This window comes from Elephas maximus, chromosome 22 (genome assembly GCF_024166365.1).
Source record: "Elephas maximus indicus isolate mEleMax1 chromosome 22, mEleMax1 primary haplotype, whole genome shotgun sequence".
Classification (NCBI taxonomy): domain Eukaryota; kingdom Metazoa; phylum Chordata; class Mammalia; order Proboscidea; family Elephantidae; genus Elephas; species Elephas maximus.
The window spans coordinates 22657313-22677750 of NC_064840.1; the positions used below are offsets into that span (position 1 = coordinate 22657313).

The 20438-nt window shown below is 42.3% G+C and overlaps 1 protein-coding gene across 9 annotated transcripts in view; it reads left to right on the forward strand.

Moving 5' to 3' along the window:
• The first annotated feature begins 539 nt into the window (after positions 1–539).
• CABIN1 (calcineurin binding protein 1) overlaps positions 540–20438 on the forward strand; it is a 192518-nt gene continuing 172619 nt past the window's right edge. For 3 of the 9 annotated variants that reach the window (XM_049865386.1, XM_049865395.1, XM_049865394.1), the window contains exon 1: positions 544–640. The gene's annotated coding sequence lies outside the window, so the exon portion shown is untranslated. The other 6 variants (XM_049865387.1, XM_049865392.1, XM_049865390.1 and 3 more) reach the window with 4 other exon arrangements.

Sequence of the window (20438 nt, forward strand, 5' to 3'; positions counted from 1 at the left end):
TCAATGATGACACCTTTTTTCCAGCTCTACAACGCTGTTCCTATCCCACCCCATGCTGGTCGTTTACCAGGTCTTGCTTTTTTCCTTTGTTTCAATACTTTAATGTACTTATGCCTCTGGGCTTCAGAGCCTTTTCGGGAGAGAAAACCCGTTGCCTTAGAGTTGATTCCGACTCATAGCGACCCTACTGACCGAGTAGAACTGCCTCATCGTGTTTTCAAGGAATGGCTGGTGGATTCGAACTGCCGATGTTTTGGTAAGCAGCCAGCTCAACCACTGACTGCAACGTCAGTGACAATGCCCCTCCTGCGGTTCCCTCTAAAGTGTCTCCCCAGGTCGCACCTGTCCCAGGTAGTAACAATAACACACCTCGTCATTAATTGTCATTAAACATTGAGCTCGGCACTTCACAAGCAGTGGGAGCCGTGGACCCACACAGGTTGGTACCGAGAATCCACCCAACGAACGAAGAAGCGGGAGGCCGCGCAGAGGGGCCTGGCGAGCGCAGACGGCGCGAGCGCCCTCGCTGATTGGCTAGCGGGGCCGGCGCCGGAGCCAATGGGGACGCTCCTTGTTGTCAGGCGCTCAGCCGGCGGGCGCGGGGGTCGCGGCAGACGGGCCGTTGCCTTGGAGACACCCGGTGAGTTCGGGGAGGGCGAGTTTGGGGGCCTAGCGGGTGTGGAGGCGAGGCACTGCCAAGCTTGGGGCAGTGGCGCCGGCCGAAGGGGTGGCCTGCGGGGGACCGAGACCCGTGGGGACGCCCGGGCTCAGCGGAGAGCCCCCGTGCCACTGTCAGGGAAACCGAGGGCGGAGGGCGGAGCGGCGAGGCCGGACCTCCCTGCAGCTCCGCGGCCCTCATGATCTGCGCGCCCTCCTAGGGGGCGGAGGACGGGCCCCGGCCTGGTGAGTGGTTCACAGAGACAGCAGCAGGAGGCACCACTGATACGGCGTCTGCCGGTGCAAAGCCGGGCGCCAAATCTTAACTCGCGTCCTTTCTCTTCACCTTTACAGAAGCCCTGTGAGACGAGTGCTGATATTAGGGCTACTTACAGGGGGAGAGGAAACCCTGGTGGCGTAGTGGTTAAGTGCTACAAGTGTTAACCAGGGGCTCCTTGGAAGCTCTGTGGGACAGTTCTCTGTCCTGTAGGATCGCTGTGAGTTGGAATCGACTCGACGGCAACGGGTTTGGTTTTTTGGTTTTGACAGGGGGAGAGGGAGGTGAGGTGACTTGCCAAAGGTCACCTAGCTAACCTGTGGGTCAGCCCCGCTCCAGACTAACAATCTTGAGTATTTTGTGCTACATACTGCCTTCTAGGAGGTGGGACATGGGTAGAGCTCTCCTGATGCTCCCAGTGTGAGTACTGGTGGCTTTGGGGGATTTTGGTTACTGCGTCTGAAACTGAGACAGATTCAATACGGCTGAGGTTCCTTTTTTGTGACTTATAATGAATGTGTTGTTAGGTTGTTGTTACATGCCCTCCAGTTGTTTCTGACTCATAGCGGCCTTATGTATGACAACGAAAAAGTCGTTGCTATGTTTGCGCCCATCGTTGCAGGCATCATGTCAGTCCATCTTCTGGAGGGTCTTCGTTTTTTTTGCTGACCCATAACTGGTTAGAACTAGAATATCCTTAGAATGGTCTGTTCAGGAGTCTGGCAATCTTTTGCTGTAAAGGGCCAGATGGTAAATATTTTAGGCTTTGCAGGCCATACTTGTCTCTGGTCTTGTAGTGTGAAGTCAAAGACAAAATTTTACTTACGAACACTAAAGTTGAATTTAATATAATCTTCATGGGTCACAAATCTTTTCAGCTATTTAGAAACATGAAACCATTCTTCCGGGCTGTACAAAAACAGTCAACTGGTTAGTTTGTGGACCCCTGGTCTAGTCCAAAGCCTCACATGGTACAGGAAACTGGCACAGATAGTGGTGTCATATGCCATCTTAGTCACACAGTCAGGTAGTAGTGCCACAACTAAGCTTAGGACCTAGACTTCCAAACTCCCAGGCCAGAGCATGCCAGGAAACACCACTGTCCTACCACTCTGGACCAGGGTGCCGAGATGCTCAAAGTGTATTGCTCGTATCGTGTCCTTAAGGCCATGGAAACTGGTGAAGCTAAACCTGTGACCGTGCAATTCTAGAAAATGTATCTGCTATACTGGGAATCTGAGAAATGAATGGATACTTTTTCGTCTTCATTAACCACTTTTTTTTTTAAAGATCTTTTTGGTGGGTTTCTGGAGTTTATGGTCCTGATCTTCATATTGCTTACTGATAATAAATACATGATCTAAAATTGTTATTTCTTTTTAAACTTTTAATTTTGAATTAAGTTTAGACCTACAGAAAAGTTGCAATAATAATACCAAGAGTTCTGTTATGCTCCTCATCCTTCTTCCACTACTGTTATATCTTACATGATCATTGTATGGTTATCAAGAGCAGGAAACTAACATTGGTACAGTAGTATTAATTTGCCTAGGCATGGACCAGTAACGTGAAACTTGTCTCTAAAAATTGGAGGGAGCTGAGAGACTGAAGAAAGAGGCAGGCAACTCCAGGGTGGTAGTAAAGGAGTTCATTAGGGAGACTTACTTATGAGGCCAAGTCCTGGGTGGCCGCAGGACCAGAGCAGATCTTTGCACCCTGCAGTGGGAGGGCAGAGGTTTTATAGTAGTGGTAGACAATAGTGGCTGCATGCCAGGGACTTACATAAGAATGTAGTGGACTAGCAGACCACATGGGGGCACACATGTTTGGCTTCATAAAGCCTGTTTCCCCTTCAGTCTACCCATCAAGGCTGGCTCTTACAGTCTGGCATGTTTCTTTCTTGAGCCGCACCCCCCTTTTGTGCTGTAGTACGAGATACCCTGTTCCTTCCTTTCTGGGAACAGATAGAGAAGCGGGGTAACGGCCAGCAGTTGGCCGGCTAGGTAGCTCTAGCAAAAGCCTGTACCATTGGGGCCCGCCCATGAATGAGGGGCCTGCCCATCATTGTGAGATAATCTGGAAAGAAAGAGAGTCAACATTAACAATTCTCCCTTCCCCTATTACCCATGGCACTTGAGGTGAGGGTTGCCCAGGCATAGCCACCCAGGCTGTTTGCCCTAGTCTTGAGGCAGTGACCTCTGTGGGAACCCAGATTTTTTGTCAGGAACAATTGTATACAAAAGAAACACATTTCATAAAATAGACAGTTTGATCAAACATGGCACAAATGAGAAATGCCCTTGCAGGTAACTGCTGCATGGAGACCCCAGATTGCTTGTCTGAGATGCATAGTTCAGGCTGGGGTTGTCTTGTCCCCTCCCATCAGCCGATTAAGTGTGTGCATTGAAGTACTCGTTGCCCCTGTGGTTTGGGGGTGATGTAGAACATGAAGAGTTCATTCAAGAGCCAGTCGAAGACTATAGGATAAAAGTTGCTGGTATGATTTACCTGCCAAGAATGCTCTGGCCTCTTGGCTCAGGAATCTCTTTGCACAGGTTTTAGCCTTGGCCAGGGTCTTGTAGGCAGGTCAGCTTTTCTGTGCTGTCTGGCATTTTCTGATGACAGTGGCAGTCCATGCATGTAGGCCCAGTCTAGGATGGTGTGTGAATCTCCATGGACCATCCTTTCTTAAATCCAGGAGGTGCTCAGTTGCCTGTCTCGTTGCTCTGGAGCAGACAGTGCCTCAGCCTCTGCAGTCAGCTGGTTGTTCGTTGTTTTCCACTCTTAGCTTAGGGACTTTTCTGGTGACCATCCACATAAGTAACAAAAGCTTATCAGGAGCAGAACTGATTTTTTTGTCCAGATGTCTCATCTCCATAGGGGCTTGCTTTATTTGTCAGTTAGAGGGTTGTCAGCGGCCAGATTGAATGGCCAGGCTATTAGCTATAGCCCATGTCACAGTTTCTGTATGCCCCTCTAAAAACGGCCCTAACTGCGGCAATCCCCATCAGGACTTGGAGGCAAAAGTTTTCAAAGGTGTGCGTTAATATCATCAGTACATACAATAAGAATTTGTAGGGGCCCCAAAGGGACTTATCCATAGTCAGGCTTGGGCAAGTGTCTCAGTGATAGTGACCTCAAACTCAAAAGTTTTCCTCATTGGACTTTAATTATAACATAAGGCCTTTGGTCCTCCCTGGTGACAGAGGGACCTAGGCTTAATCCTCAGTCTTAATTATTTCTGAAAGAAGATCTAGGAAAAGTTGGCAGAGCCCTCAGTCATTTGTGGAGCCACGCCTTCACCATACCAAGTACAAGCATGGGTTCAGCCCAGTTGCCTGGTAACATGGAGATGGGTCCTCCTATTTTAGTTTTCCCCTTACTATTGCAGCTGTGGCTATGTTGCTCCTTGGTTATCTTGTCAGGGGCAGCTATCAGAGAGGGTCTCTTTAAGGTCGTTCAACACAAGCTATCTTGAAGGGCTTTTTAATTTTTTCCTGCTGTTTTAACTCTTGCTTTGGACTGGGTGTTACAGGGTGTTCTCAGTGCCAGGGACCTGCTTAACTCCAACTATCTTCAGTCCCATTCTTGGAGGGCTTTGGGCAATGGCTAGGGGGTTGTTCCCTTAGCCCTTGAATCACCCATCTTTACAAACCTGCAGGTGAGCATTTCTGGTTGCTCATCCTGTTTGTCAGCGCCGATGCTCAGTGTGTCAATCATGCCCTCATGACTGCCACACATTCCTTTCCAATTGTAACTCTTTATGCAAAGCTCTTATGCAAGCTTCAGCAGCTAGCTGGGCTTTGGTGACCAGCTGGGATTTCCCCTCAAGAAAAGCATACGGACCAGGCTTCCCCACTGGAGGTTGCTGGCCAACCCGGGATTTCCCCCAAAGACACCTGACACCTATTGTCCATTTCCTCAGTCTCCTGGTTGGCTCACCAATTGTCCAGACATGGGCCAGTAATGTGAAACTTGTCTCCAAAAATGGAGGGTGCCGAGAGACTGAAGAAAGAAGCAGGCAACTCCAGGGTGGTGGTAAAGGGTTTCATTAGGGAGAGTTACGTACAAGGCCAAGTCCAAGTCCGGGCTGCTGCAGGACCAGAACAGATCTCTGCACCCCTCAGTGGGAAGGCAGAAATTTTATAGTGGTGGTGGATGATAGTGGCTGCATGCCAGGTGCTTACATAAGAATGCAAGCTGTAGTGAACTAGCAAACCACATGGGGGCACCCGTGTTTGGCATCACAAAGCCCTTTTCCCCTTCAGTCTACCCACCAAGGCCGGCTCTTATAATCTGGCACGTTTTCTTTCCTGTACCCTGGTATGAGAGACCCTGCTGGGAAAGATATAGAAGTGGGGTAGGCCTGGCGCTTTATGGTGCCTGTGCATATGCAAGAGACAAAGAAAGTTACGGTGTGCCCAGAACAGGGGGAAGTCTTCTCTGATAAGAAGGAGCTGGGAGAAAGAAGGCAACCCAGTTCCCAGCCTCTTTATCAGAGAATACTGGGCCCAAGGCCTTTACTTAGGCAGCCTGGATGCGAGGCGTAGAGGCAGACCCATTCCTCCAACAAAACTATAGACCTAATTTGAATTTTACCAGTTTTTCCATGAATGTTCGTTTTTTTTTTTTTTATTCCAGGATCCTATCCAGGATCTCATGTTGCATTTAGTTATTTCTTCTTAGCCTCCTGTAGTCTCTAACAGTTCCTTGGTCTTTTCTTGTCTTTCTTGGTCTTAATAATTTTGAAGAGTACTGATCAGTTATTTTTTTCTAATGTCCCTCAGTTTGGGTTAGTCTGATGTTTTCTCATGACTGGAGTGAGGTTATGTGTTTTTGGCCAGAATAACCCAAACATGATGGTATGTCCTTCTTAGTGCGACATATTAAAGGGTTCATGATGTTGATATGTCTTACAACCTGTGATATTTACCTTGGTCACTTGGTTAAATTGTTGTCTGCCATGTTTCTGTAGTATAAGGTTGTATGTTTCCCTCTGTAGTTGTTATCTTGGGAGAGATACTTTGAGCGGGTACAAATTCTATTTTTCCACAAACTTATGGCTGCTAAGTTTAGCATCCATCTTGGATCTGTGCGCAACATTTATTGCTATGATGTTTGCCTAGTGGTGATTCTCTATTTCACTCTTTCCTTCTACACTCATTAACTGAAATTCTACTGTAAGGATGAGCTGTCCTGTCTCTCCTATTTATTTGATTATTTCTTCGTATCACTATGGACCATGGATCATTTTATTCTGTTAATCAAAATCCGGTATTATCATGTTTTATTTTGATGCTCAGTGTTCCAGCTTTGGCAGTTTAGAATCTCCTTCAGGTTGGTTTTTGTGTCCTTTCAAAAATGCTTCACTTCTTTTTTTTTGACTACTTCCTTATTTTCTGTGGCACCACAAGTGTTCCAGGCTCATCTTATATTTTCCCTGCCTCAAACCTGGATTCAACCAATTCTCCAAGGAGCTCTGGTTCCTTTTATAGAAGAATTAAAAAAAAAAAAAAACCCACCAAACCCACTGCTGTCAAGTCGATTCCGACTTATAGCGACCCTGTGGGACAGAGTAGAACTGCCCCATAGAGTTCCAAGGTTCTTTTCTACATGCCCGTCAGTGTGGTCGTTATTCATTTGTACCACAGTTAAGTTCCTTTGTTTCTGTTTATACGCAGTTTTGGTTGATTTAATTGTTTATTTTGGGAGTGTGCAGTACATGACTGTGGTTCCCAGAGTCAGAACTATACAGGAAGATGTATGTAAAGCAGTGCCACTCCCTTCTTACTCCACCACCTCTTCCTGGTCTCACCTTCTTTTCACCACTTTTCTGCCCACCCCCTGTAGGTAGCCAATCTTCTTTAGTATCTGGTTTAATCCGTCCTGTAATTCCTTGGTGCAAATAAGCAGATATATGTGTATTTTCTTATATTCCTTCTTTATTAAAGGCCAGCATACTATAGATATTTGCGTTTGCTTTTTCACTTAACAGTATGTCTTGAAAATCGCCCCATATCTGTTCATAGAAGTCTTCCTCGTTCTTTTTTTTTTAAACAGCTTTATTGAGATCTTATTAACATGTTGTTAGTTGCCATCAAGTTGATTCTATTCATGGTGACCCCATGTGTTAGAGAGTCGAACTGTTCCATTAGGGTTTTTAAGACTGACCTTTCAGAAGCAGATCACCAGGTCTATCTTCTGAGGCTCCTCTGGGTGGGTTCAAACCATTAACTTTTTAGCTAGTAGTTGAATGCTTAACAGTTTGCCCTACCAAACCACCCACTGCCGTCGAGTCGATTGCAACTCTTAGCCACCCTATAGGACAGAGTAGAACCGCCCAGTAGAATTTCCAAGGAGCGCCTAGTGGATTCGAACTGCTCACCTCTCGGTTAGCAGCCATAGCATTTAACCTCTACGCCACCCGGGTTTCCTGCCCTACGCAGGGACTCCCATAATTCACATACCATACCATTTTACCTGTTTAAAGTATACAGTTATTGCAGTGGTTTTTAGTGTAGTCATAGAGTTGTGGAAGCATCACCACAGTGTATTTTAGAACATTTTTATCATGTCAAAAAGAAACCCTGTACCTGTTAGCAGTTGCTTCTCATCCTCTCCTACCCCAGCTCCTGGCAGCCACTAATCTCCTTTCTGTTATTGGTTTGCCTCTTCTGGACATTTCCTATAAATGGGATCGTACAATATGTGGTCTTTTGTGACTAGCTTTTTTGTTAATGTTTTCAAGATTTCTTCATGTTGTAGCATGTATCAGAACTTCATGCTACATATTTTTTATGGTTGAATAATATTCCACTTGTATCGATGTACCACATTTTATTTATCCATTCTAAAGTTGACGGACATTTGGATTGTTTCTACATTTTGGTTATTGTGGATAATATTGCTATGAACATTCTCTTATTAATTTTTACACCTGTATATTACTTCATTGTGTAGATGTACTATAATTTATTCCTCTACTTTCTTATTGATGGTCATTTAGGTTGTTTCCAAAAGCTTGTAATACATTTCATTACAAGCAGTGCTATGATAAATAATCCTGTGCATATGTATTTCCATATTGTTGGAAGTATATCTTTAGGATAGATTCCTAGAAGCAGAATTGCTGAGTTGAGAGTACATGTGTTTGAAAGTCTTTTCATGTTTGAGAGCCAGTTGTGTGTCTTTTTTTTGTGAATTGTCCATTCATATTTTTTTCGTATTTATCAAGTTTTTGGGTTTTTTCTATCATTTTTTTCTGAAAAAAAAATTTTGAAAAATTTCTATTGTGCTTTAAGTGCAAGTTTACAAATCAAGCCAGTCTGTCATACAAAAACTTATATACACCTTGCTATATATTCCTAGTTACTCTCCATCTAATGAGACAGCAAACTCCTTCCACTATTTCCGTGTCCATTTGTCCAGCTTCTGACCCCCTCTGCCCTCTCATCTCTTCTCTAGACAGGAGCTGCCGACATAGTCTCATGTGTCTCCTTGATCTAAGAAGCTCGCTCTTCACCAGTATCATTTTCTATCCCATAGTCCAGTCCTATCCCTGTCTGAAGAGTTGGCTTTGGGAATGGTTCCTGTCTTGGGCTTACAGAAGGTCTGGGGACTATGACCTCCAGGGTCCTTCTAGTCTCAGATCATTGAGGCTGATCTTTTTACAAGAATTTGGGGTCTGCATCCCACTCTTCTCCTGCTCCCCCTGGGGTTTTCTGTTGTGTTCCCTTTCAGGGCAGTCATCGATTGTAGCCAGGTACCATCTAGTTCTTCTGGTCTCAGGCTGATGTAGTCTCTGCTTTATCTGGCCCTTTCTGTCTCTTGGGCTCATAATTACCTTGTGTCTTTGGTGTTCTTCCTTCTCCTTTGATCCAGGTGGGTTCAGACCAATTGATGCATCTTAGATGGCTGCTTGCTAGCGTTTAAGACCCCAGACGCCACAATTGGATGCAGAATGTTTTCTTAATACATTTTATTTTGCCCATTGACTTAGATGTCCCCTGAAACCATGGTCCCCAGACCCCTGCCCCTGCTACACTGGACTTCGAAGCATTCAGTTTATTCAGGAAACTTCTTTGTTTTGGTTTAGTCCAATTGTGCTGACCTCCCCAGTATTGAATGTTGTCCTTCCCTTCACCTAAAGTAGATCTTATCTACTATCTAATTAATAAATACTCCTCTCCCACCCTCCCTCCCTCCCCCCTCATAACCGCAAAAGAATGTGTTCTCAGTTTAAACTATTTCTCGAGTTCTTATGATAGTGGTCTTATACAATATTTTGAGTTCTTATAATAGTTGTCTTATACAATATTTGTCCTTTTGTAAGTGACTAATTTCACTCAGCATAGTGCCTTCCAGGTTCCTCCATGTTATGAAATGTTTCACAGATTCATCACTGTTCTTTATCGATGCGTAGTATTCCATTGTGTGAATATACCATAATTTATTTATCCATTCATCTGTTGATGGGCACCTTGTTTGCTTCCACCTTTTTACTATTGTGAAAAATGCTGCAGTGAATGTGGGTGTGCATATATCTGTTCATGTAAAGGCTCTTTGTTCTCTAGGCTATATTCCAAGGAGTGGGATTGCTGGATTGTATGATAGCTCTATTTCTAGCTTTTTAGGAAAGTGCCAAATCGACTTCCAAAGTGGTTGTACCATTTTACATTCCCATCAGCAGTGTATTAGTGTTTCAGTCTTTCCCCAACTTCTCCAACATTTATTATTTTGCATTTTTTGGATTGATGCCAGTCTTGTTGGAGTGAGGTAGGATCTCATTGTTGTTTTGATTTGAATTTCTCTAATGGCAAATGATTGTGAGCATTTCCTCAAGTATCTGTTAGCTACCTGAATATCTTCTTTAGTGAAGTGCCTTTTCATACCTTTTGCCCATTTTTTAATTGAGTTATTTGTCTTCTTGTAGTTGAGTTTTTGTAGTATCATGTAGATTTTAGAGATCAGACGCTGATCAGAATGTCATAGCTAAAAACTTTTTTGTAGTCTGTAGATAATCTTTTTACTCTTTTGGTGAAGTCTTTGGATGAGCATAGATGTTTGATTTTTAGGAGCTCCCAGTGATCTGGTTTCTCTTCTGCACTGTTAGTAATGTTTTGTATGCAGTTTATTGCCATGTATTGGGACTCCTAACATTGTCCCTATTTTTTCTTCCATGATCTTTATCGTTTTAGATTTTATATTTAGGTCTTTGATCCATTTTGAGTTCGTTTTCGTGCATGGTGTGAGGTATGGGTCTTGTTTCATGTTTTTACAGATGGATATCCAGTTATGCCAGCACCGTTTGTTAAAGAGACTGTCTTTTCCCCATTTAACTGTCTTTGGGCCTTTGTCAAATATCAGCTACTCATATGTGGATGGTTTTATGTATGGATTCTCAATTCTGTTCCACTGGTCTGTGTATTCGTTGTTGTACCAGTACCAGGCTGTTTGGACTACTGTGGCAGTATAATTGGTTCTATAATCAGGTAGAGTGAGGCTTCCCCAGTAATGCTTTACTTATCCGGGGCCTCATTCTCTTCCATATGAAGCTGGTGATTTGTTTCTTCATCTCATTAAAAAATGTTGGAATTTAGATAAGAATTGTGTTGTATCTGTATATGGCTTTTGGTAGAATAGAGATTTTTACAATGTTAAGTCTTCCTGTCCACGAGCAAGGTATGTTTTCCACTTCTGTAGGTCTCTTTTGGTTTCCTGCAGTAGTGTCTTGTGGTTTTCTAGGTAAAGGTCTTTTACATCTCTGGTAAGATTTATTCCCAAGTATTTTATCTTCTTGGAGGCTAGCGTAAATGGTATTGGTTTGGTGATTTCCTCTTCAGTGTTCTTTTTGTTGGTGTAGAGGAATCCAACTGATTTTTTACGTATAAAAAAAAAATTTTTTTTTTTTATCCTGATACTCTGCTGAACTCTTCTGTTGGTTTCAGTAGTTTTCTTGAGGACTCTTGAGGGTTTTCTGTGTGTAAGATCATGTGATGTGCAAATAGAGATACTTTAACGTCTTTCTTACCAGTCTGGATGGCCTTTGTTTCTTTATCTAGCCTAATTGCTTTGGCTAGGACCTCCAGTACAATGTTGAATAAGAGTGGTGAAAAAGGGCATCCTTGTCTGGCTCCTGATCTCAAGGAGAATACTTATAGAGTCTCTCCATTTAGGCTGATGTTGGCTGTTGGCTTTGTATAAATGCCCTTTATTACGTTAAGGAATTTTCTTTCTATTCTGGTGTTGCTGAGAGTTTTTATCATAAATGGGTGTTGAACTTTGTCAAATGCCTTTTCTGCATCAAGTGATAAGATCATGTGGCTCTTGTCTTTTATTTATACGGTGGATTACATTACATTAATTGTTTTTCTAATGTTGAACCATCCCTGCATACCTGGTATGAATCCCACTCTTCATGGTGAATTATTTTTTTGATATGTTGTTGAATTCAGGTGGCTAGAATTTTGTTGAGAGTTTTTGCATCTAGGTTCAGGATGGATATAGGTCTGTAATTTTCTTTTTTTGTGGTGTCTTTACCAGGTTTTGGTATCAGGGATATGCTGGCTTCATAGAATGAGCTTGGGAGTATTCCGTCCTTTCCTGTGCTCTGAAATACCTTTAGTAGTAGTGGTGTTAACTCTTCTCTGAAAGTTTGGTAGAACTCTGCAGTGAAGCCGTCAGGGTCATGGTTTTTATTTGTTGGGAGTTTTTAAAATACCCTTTCAGTCTCTTTCGTTATGGGTTTATTTAGTTGTTCTACCTCTGTTTGTGTTAGTTTCGGTAGGTAGTGTGTTTCTAGAAATTCATCCATTTCTTCTAGGTTTCCAGATTTATTGGAGTACAATTTTTTGTCATAGTCTAATGTGATTCTCTTAATTTCAGATGGGTCTGTTGTATATTGCCCATCTCATTTCTTATTTGGGTTATTTGGTTCCTCTCCTGTTTTTCTTTTGTCAGCTTGGCCAGTGGTTTATCAATTCTATTATTTTTTTCAAAGAACAGCTTTTGGTCTTGTTAACTCTTTCAATTGTTTTTCTGTTCTCTATTTCATTGAATTCTGCTCTTATTTTTATTATTTGCTTTCTTCTGGTGTTTGAGGGTTTCTTTTGTTGCTCTATATTTGTTCAAGTTATAAGGATAATTCTTTGATTTTGTCCCTTTCTTCTTTTTGTATGTGTGCGTTTACCGATATAAATTGACCCCTGAGCACTGCTTTTGCAGTGTCCCACAGGTTCCGATAGGAAGTGTTTTCATTCTCATTGGATTCTATGAATTTTTTTTTTCCAACCTTCCTGTCTTCTATAACCCAGTCTTTTGTGAGCAGGGTACTGTTCAGTTTCCAAGTGATTTCTTTTCTGTGCTTTTTCTGTTATTGATTTCTACTCTTACATCCTTATGATCAGAGAAGATACTCTGTAATATTTCAGTGTTTTGGATTCTGCTAAGGCTTGCTTTATGACTTAATACATGGTCTATTCTAGAGAATGTTCCATGTGTGTTAGAAAAGAAAGTATACTTGCCCTCTATTGGGTGAAGTGTTCTGTGTATGCCTGTGAGGTCAGGTTGGTTGTTTGTGGCATTTAGATCTCCCCTGTCTTCATTGAGCTTTTTCCTGGATGTCCTGTTCTTCACTGAAAGTGGTGTGTTGAAGTCTCCTAATATAATTGTGGCACTGTCTATCTTACTTTTCAATGGTGTTAGAGTTTGTTTTAAGTATCTTGTAGTCCTGTCATTGGGTGCGTACATATTTAATAATGGTTATATCCTTCTGGTATGTTATCCCTTTAATCATTATATAATGTCCTTCGTTATCCTTTGGGGTGGATTTAACTTTAAAGTCTGTTTTGTCAGAAATTAATATTGCCTCTCCTGCTTTTTTTTGATTGTTGTTTGCTTGATCTATTTTTTTTCCATCCTTTGGGTTTTAGTTTGTTTGTGTCTCTAAGCCTAAGGTGTGTCTCTTTTAGGCAGCATATAGATGGATCGTGTTTTTTTAATCCATTCTGCCACTCTCTGTCTCTTTATTGGTGCATTTAGTCCATTTACATTCAGCGTAATTATGGATAGGTATGAGTTTTTTTTTTATGAGTTTAGTGCTGTCATTTTGATGTCTTTTTGTGTGCGTTGTTGACAGTTTCTTTTTCCCACTTAGTTTTTTGTGCTGAGTAGTTTATATATTGTCTTTTCCTCTTATTCCTCTTATTGTAGTTGTTTTTGTTTCTCCTGAGTCTCTATTTTTTCCTTGTGTTTTATTTTGATGGGTAGGATTGTTAGTCTCCTTTGTGGTTACTGTAATATTTAACCCTATTTTGCTAAGTTTAAACTTTTATTTCTTTATATTGCCTTGTCTCCCTCTCCATATGAAAGATCTATGACTATATTTCTTAGTCCCTCTTTATTGTTTTAATGTTGGATTCTTTTACATAATAACATCACTGTTTCCTTGTTTTGAGCATATTTTTATCTTGATTAATCTGGGTTGAGATCTGATTTCTCTGTCCAGTATTCTAGTCTTGGGTTGATATCTGATATTATTGATTTTCTAACCGTAGAACTCCCTTTAGTATTTGTTGCGGTTTTAATTTGGTTTTTACAAATTCCCCAAACTCCTGTTTATCTGGAAATGTCCTAATTTCGCCTTCATATTTGAGAGACAGTTTTGCTTGCTATATGATTCTTGACTGGCAGTTTTTTTCCTTCAGTGCTTTATATAAGTCACTCCATTTTCATCTTGCCTGCATGGTTTCTCATGAGCAGTCTGAGTTTATTCTTATTGACTCTCCTTTGTAGGTGACTTTTTGTTTATCCCTAGCTGCTCTTAAGATTCTGTGTTTCTTTGTTTTTTTCATGGTTGATTATACTATATCTTGGTGACTTTTAAGATCTACCTTATGTGGAGTTTGATGAGCATCTTGGATAGATATCTTCTCTTCTTTTAGGGTATCAGGAAAGTTTTCTGCCTAGAAATCTTCAGCAATTCTCTCTGTATTTTCTGTTATCCCTCCCCGTTCTGGTACTCCAGTCACTTGTAGGTTATTTCCCTTGATAGAGCCCCACATGATTCTTAGGGTTTCTTCATTTGTTTTTTAAATTCTTTTATCTGATTTTTCTTCAAACATATTGATTCCAAGTGTTTTATCTTAAATCTCATGAGTTCTGCCTTCTACTTGCTCAGTTCTGCTCCTCTGACTTTCTACTGAGTTGTCTAATTCTGTAACTTTATTGTTAATCTTCTGAATTCCTAATTGGTGTCTCTCTGTGGATTCTTGCAGCTTATTAAATTTTTCATTATGTTCTTGAACAGCCTTTTTAATTTCTTCAACTGCTTTATCTGTGTGTTCCTTAGTTTGTTCTGCATATTGCCTGATCTCTTCCTTGTGTCTCCAAGAGTTCTGTATATTAATCTTTTGTATTCTGCATCTGGTAATTCCAGGAAGGCACCTTCATTCAGAAGATCCCTTGATTCTTTGTTTTGAGAGCTTGTTGAAGCAATCATGTTCTGCTTCTTTATGTGATTTGATATTGATTGTTGTCTCCATGCCATCCATCTGTAAGTTATTGTTTGCTTACTGTATCCTAGCTTCTCACTTTGTTTTGTTTTGATATGTGCAAATCGGTTGCTTGAGTGAGCTAGCTTGATTATTTTTGCCTTTGAAGCTCTAACATCCTGTCTACAGATGGGTACAGCTGTTACCAGGTATATGAGCCTAGGAGTCCAATTACTTTTCTTGTATGGATTCAGGTCAGGTGTCCAGGTAGTTGGTCATCTAGTGTGTGGTACAGGCTCTGTCCTACAGTCTTAGAGGGGCAGGGATGATTGGCGTAGGTACCAGTATCTGGTTGCAGCAGGGGGCTGCCAACTGTCCTCCGAGTGTTTGTGAGGAAAGTGCATCCCTGTTCCCTGCAGTGCACAGGGGGGTGGGTTCTGCAGACAGACCTTGGGCACCCAGTGGTTTTGGTTGTAAGGACCGGGAGGTACCAGTTATCCTTGGATGCCTGTTGCAGGTAGCTGGGCGACCTGAGTAGAGCCATCAGTCCTTAGGCCCCTGATATGGGTTGGTGAGGACCCTGATTAATTAGGCAAAGCAGTTTCAAACATCAAACACCCACCTTTCACCACACAGCTGAAATAGTTGCAGCCTGCCAACAAGGGTCTGTTCTCCTGAAATAAGCCCACACAGGTCCATGCAGGGGGGAAAGGTATTCAAAGTCGATGGACCGTTTATGCCTGGACAGGAGTCGCTTCTGTCCAGAGCTCCCCAGGTTAATGGAGCTGGCAGATTATCTTTTCCCCAATTGTGAATTTATTCCTTTTCCAATTCTGGGAATAGGGCTCAGGGTGCCCAACAGGACGTATACTCAGGCCCAGGGAAATCTATAGCCACTGAAGCCAGCTTGGGGGCTGGGGCACAGTAAAATATACGCAAGTACTTAGTTTTTGCCAAAAGCACCATTCTTTTCTGGTTCCAGAGGTATGAATAGTCTGTGTGGCTGGCTGTTTCTCCCTGAGGAAACTGTGGCAGAACGCTACTGCCAGCTGACCGCAGCCTGAGGGTTCCTGGCGATTCAGGTCTGGCAACTCTTCTCCACTTCTGAACGGTCTTTCTCTCCCCCTGTCGCTCAGCCTGTTTTCTGACTTTGCCTTTGATTTTCGCGGCTTCTAGCTCGTCATAAATGTAATTGTTTCATTTGTTTTTTCGGGTCTTTGCTGTAAGAGGGCTCACTGGAAGCATCTGACTACTTTGCCATTTTGGCCCTGCTCTTTTTTCTTTCTTTGCCTTCTGTCATGGATTGAATTATGTTCCCCCAAAAATGTGTGTGTCACTTGGCTGGGCTGTGATTCCTGGTGTTCTTTCCATCCATTTTTAAGTGTTCTTTATATATTGTTAAGGTTGCACAGTGGTTAAGCACTCAGCTGCTAACCAGAAGGACGGCAGTTCATGCCCACCAGCCGCTCCATGGGTGAAAGATGTGGCAGTCAGCTTCCATAAAGATTACAGCCTTGGAAATCCTATGGAGTACTTCTACTCTGTCCTACAAGGTTGCTATGACTCAGAATCAACTCGACAGCAATGGATTTGGTATTTTGGTTTTATATATTATTAGGGACGGCACTGGGTTTTTTTTTTCTTTTAGGGTTATTAGCCCTTTGTGTTTGGTATATGTTGTATTTGTCAGTTGCCTTTTGACTTCTTTGTATTTTTTGTCATGCAAAATTTTTTATTTTTTGTATAGCAAAATTTATAATTATTTTTGTTTTACTGACTCTGGATTTTAAATTACAGCTAGAAGGGCTTTCTCTATATCAAGGGTAAAGAGGAATTCACCGAAGTTTTTTTCTAGTACTCTGCCAGGAGGCCTCCTGCCTGAAGGCGTTTGGCTCAACCACTCTGTGGGTCCGCAAACCCACTGTAACTGCCCTGCTGTGTGGGTCAGGCAGCCTGTCTTGCTGTCTTCTGCCGGTCTCCTTGTTCAGCTGCCTCTGCTGTTGCCATTTCTCTGCCGCTGCTTCTTGCCATCTCTCGTGCTACAGGTTTCTCCCTCTCTGTCTCCTAGGTCTAGGAGATCTCAGCACTGGGATCCTTGGTCCAATGGATGTACTTAACTCCTAGCTCTTTCTTGGTGTTAGTAGGTCTCCTTTGGCTCTGGGATTGACTGTTCTTTAAAGCCTAACAGGATGGCAAAACTGACAATCACCTTGTTAAGGTTCCTGTCTTGCTCATTTAGTACTTCTATAACAGAAATACCTCAAGTGGATGACTTTAACAAAGAGAAATTTATTCTGTCACAGTCCAGAAGACTATTAGTCTGAATTCATGGTGCCAGCTCCAAGGGAAGGCTTTCTTTCTTTGTCGGCTCTGGAGGAAGGCCCTTGTCATCAAGCTTCCTCTGGTCTAGGAGTTCCTCTGCATAGGAATCCCGGGTCCATAGGATGCGCTCTGCTCGTGGCACTGCTTTCTTGGTGGTATGAGGTCCCCATCTCTGCTTGCTTTTCTCTTTTATATCTCAAAAGAGATTAGCTTAAGATGGTATTTAATCTTGTAGATCTCATCAATATAACTGCCACTAATCTGTCTCATTATATCATAGTAATAGATTTAGAACACATAGGGAAATCACATCAGATGACAGAATGGTAGACAATCATACAATACTGGGAATGATGACCTAGCCAGATTGATAGATACTTTCGGGGGACATAACTCCGTCTATGACATTTCACCCTTCAAACAAACAAAAACCAAACCCGTTGCCATCAAGTTGATGCTGAGTCATAATAACCCTAAAGGACAAAGTAGCATTGCCCTACAGGGTTTCCAAGGAGTACCTGGTGAATTTGAACTGCCAAGCTTTTGGTTGGTGGCTGTAGCTCTTAACCACTACGCCACCAGGGTTTCCACCCTTTGGCCCCACAAAATTCATATGCTTCCACATGTAAAACATTCACCCCATCATATCATAGCAAAAGTCTTAAATCAACTCTAAGTCCAGAGTCTAAAAATTCCTCTTCATCTGTGAAATCTAGAATACAAGTTATCTGCTTCCGGACTACAATGGCAGAACAGGCACAAGCTAGACATTTCCATTACAAATAGGAGAAATTGGAGGGAAAGAAGGTATAACAGGTACCAAGCAAGTCAGCAGAACACATTACATTAGCTCTCAAGGCTTTGAAAATCATCCTCTGTTCTCTAAGACCATTTACACAATAGTCCTGCCCTCCAGACTCTAGGTATTGGCGGCAGTCTCCAGGTTCTGCGTGGAGGCCCCTTGGCTCTGGGCTTCAACTCTGCCTTCCAGGCTCACTGGGACGGCAACTCTGCTCCCTTGACTTTAGACACAGCATTCTCTTAGTTCATCTACGTGGCGACTTCAACTTTAGAGACACCAGAGGCCATGTCTCTACCCTTTGAAACCCCAGAGGTCAAGGCCATACCTTTTGAGACTGAGGCAGCTCAGCTTTCTGTGTTCCTTGTTTCTTCAGCTTCTGCTTCCTGTTTTGTTGGCCTCTCGGCCCCTTGGACCTCACGTCCCCACCTGCCCTGCTGGGGCAAGTGTTCCAGAGCTCAGTAGCTCCACTGATAAGTGCTTGGAGGCACCCCACTCTACCAGTAAGCCTCCTGCATACAGGCACTCAACTCTCTTGCTCTGTGGGTTGGCTTCAGTGCTATGTGGCACTGGTCTCCTGGCTCTTTTGCTTCTGGTCCACTGCTGCTGCTGGTCCTCTATCCATTCACAGTTTCAAAAGCACTTCCACATTTTAGGTATCTGTTAGAGCAGCACCCCACTCCCAGTATCAAATGCTGTCTTAGTTATCTATTACTGCTCTAACAGAAATACCACAGTTGCCTACACCTTATTTGCATAGTCCCACCAGCATAAGAGTGCCATGCACCTTATTTACGTTATTAGCAAGCCATCCAGTCCCCTTGGTGGGCCACAAGCTTCTTATTTTCATAGTTGTCATCCAGTCATTTGGTGGGAGTAACAAAGACTGTGGTTAGAAGGGCCACATTAAGTAATTAACTGCATGGCAAGCATGTTATCAGAACTTCATTTCTCTTTATGACTGAATAATATTGCATCATATTTTGTTTATCCATTTATCTGCTGATAGACTCGTGGGTTGTTTTCACCATTTGGCTATTGTGAATAATGCAGCAGTGAACATTGGTATACGTGTATCTGTTTGAGTCCCTGCTTTCAAGTCTCTTGAGTATATCCATAGGAGTGGAATTGCTGGGTCATCTGGTAGTTTCATAAGGAACACCGGTTGCAAAGTGGTTAAGCACTTGGCTGCTAACTGAAAGGTCAGCAGTTCAGATCCACCAGCCGCTCTGCAAGAGAAAAGACCTGGTGATCTGCTGCCTAAAGATTACAGCCTAGGAAACCCTGTGGGACAGTTCTACTTTGTCCTAAAAGTTCACTATGAATTGGAATTGACCTGACAGCACACAACAACAGTTTTAATATGTATCCAGCTGTACTATCTCATCTATTTGTTATATTGTTTAGACCTTCTGCCTCCTTACTTATTTTTGTCCACTTGATTTGTCTTCTACTAAGAATGGTGTATTAAAGTCTCCTATTTTTAGTGTTTCTAACTACGTGTCCTTGCCTCTCCTGTGGTGTTTTCTTCTTAATGCTGGCTACTGTGTTATTTAGTGCATGTTCATAATTGTTTACATCATCAGTGTGAATTGTGCCTTTGTCACATTTAATACTTCTGCGCTTAAATCTACTGTGTCTGATAGCTGGATTGCTGCCCCTTAAAAAACTTTTTATTTTTATTAAATTATTATTATTTTTTAAATTATTCTACATGAAGGTTTACAGAATAAACTAGCTTCTCATTAAACGGTTAGTACACATATTGTTTTATGACATTGGTTAACAACCCCATGACATGTCAACACTCTCTCTTCTCGACCTTGTGTTCCCCATTACCAGCTTTGCTGTTCCCTCCTGCCTTCTAGGCCTTGCCCTGGGCTGGTGTGCCCTTTTAGTCTTGTTTTGTTTTATGGGCCTGTCTAATCTTTGGTTAAAGGATGAACCTCAGGAGTGATTTCATTACTGAGCTAAAAGGGTGTCTGGGGGCCATACTCTCTAGGTTTCTTTAATCTCTGTCAGGCCAGTAAGTCTGGTCTTTTTTTGTGAGTTAGAATTTTGTTCTACGTTTTTCTCCAGCTCAGCCCTGCACCCTCTGTTGTGACCCCTGTCAGAGCAGTTAGTGTTGGTAGCCGGGCACCATCTAGTGTGCTGTACTCAGTCTGGTGGAGGCTATGGTAGTTGTGGTCCAGTAGTCCATTTTTATTAAATTATTTTTATGTTCATTAAATTTAATTCAATAAGTTTACATTATTTAAAATTACAGTTAACATAATGACATTGATCTTTTTTTGGATGGTCAGTTCTATGAGTTTTAACATATGTATGTATTTACTGTGTAACCATCACCACAATCAAGATGCAGAACAATTACATCACCCAAAAAAAAAGTCCTTATGCTCCCCCTTTGTAGGCGCCCCCCACTCTGCCTGAGCCCCTGGCAACCAGTGTTGTATCACTATAGTTTTGTCTTTTCAAGAATGTCACGTAAATGGAACCAACCAGTATGTAACCTTTTGAGTCTGGCTTCTTTCATTTAGCACAGTGGCTTTGAGATTCATCTGTGTTGTTGCTGGTACCAATTGTGTTTGTTCCTTCTAATTGGTAGTAGTATTTCTTTGTATGAATAGTGTTGATGCTGAGTAGTATTTCATTGTGTGCTGTATCACAGTTTGTTTATTCGTTCACCTGTTGAGAACAGTTGGGTGTTTCTAGTTTTTGGTGTTGTGAATGGAACCACTCTAAAAATTTATGCTGTGTTGGTGTAAACATTAGACCAATGCTCTGATAAAAATTAAAGCAAAAATTTTATTGAAGGAATAATTTTATTCCTTGGAATGGAGAAAACATGGCATCCAAATAGGCAGCAGTGTGTGTTCTGCCTTGCAGGGAA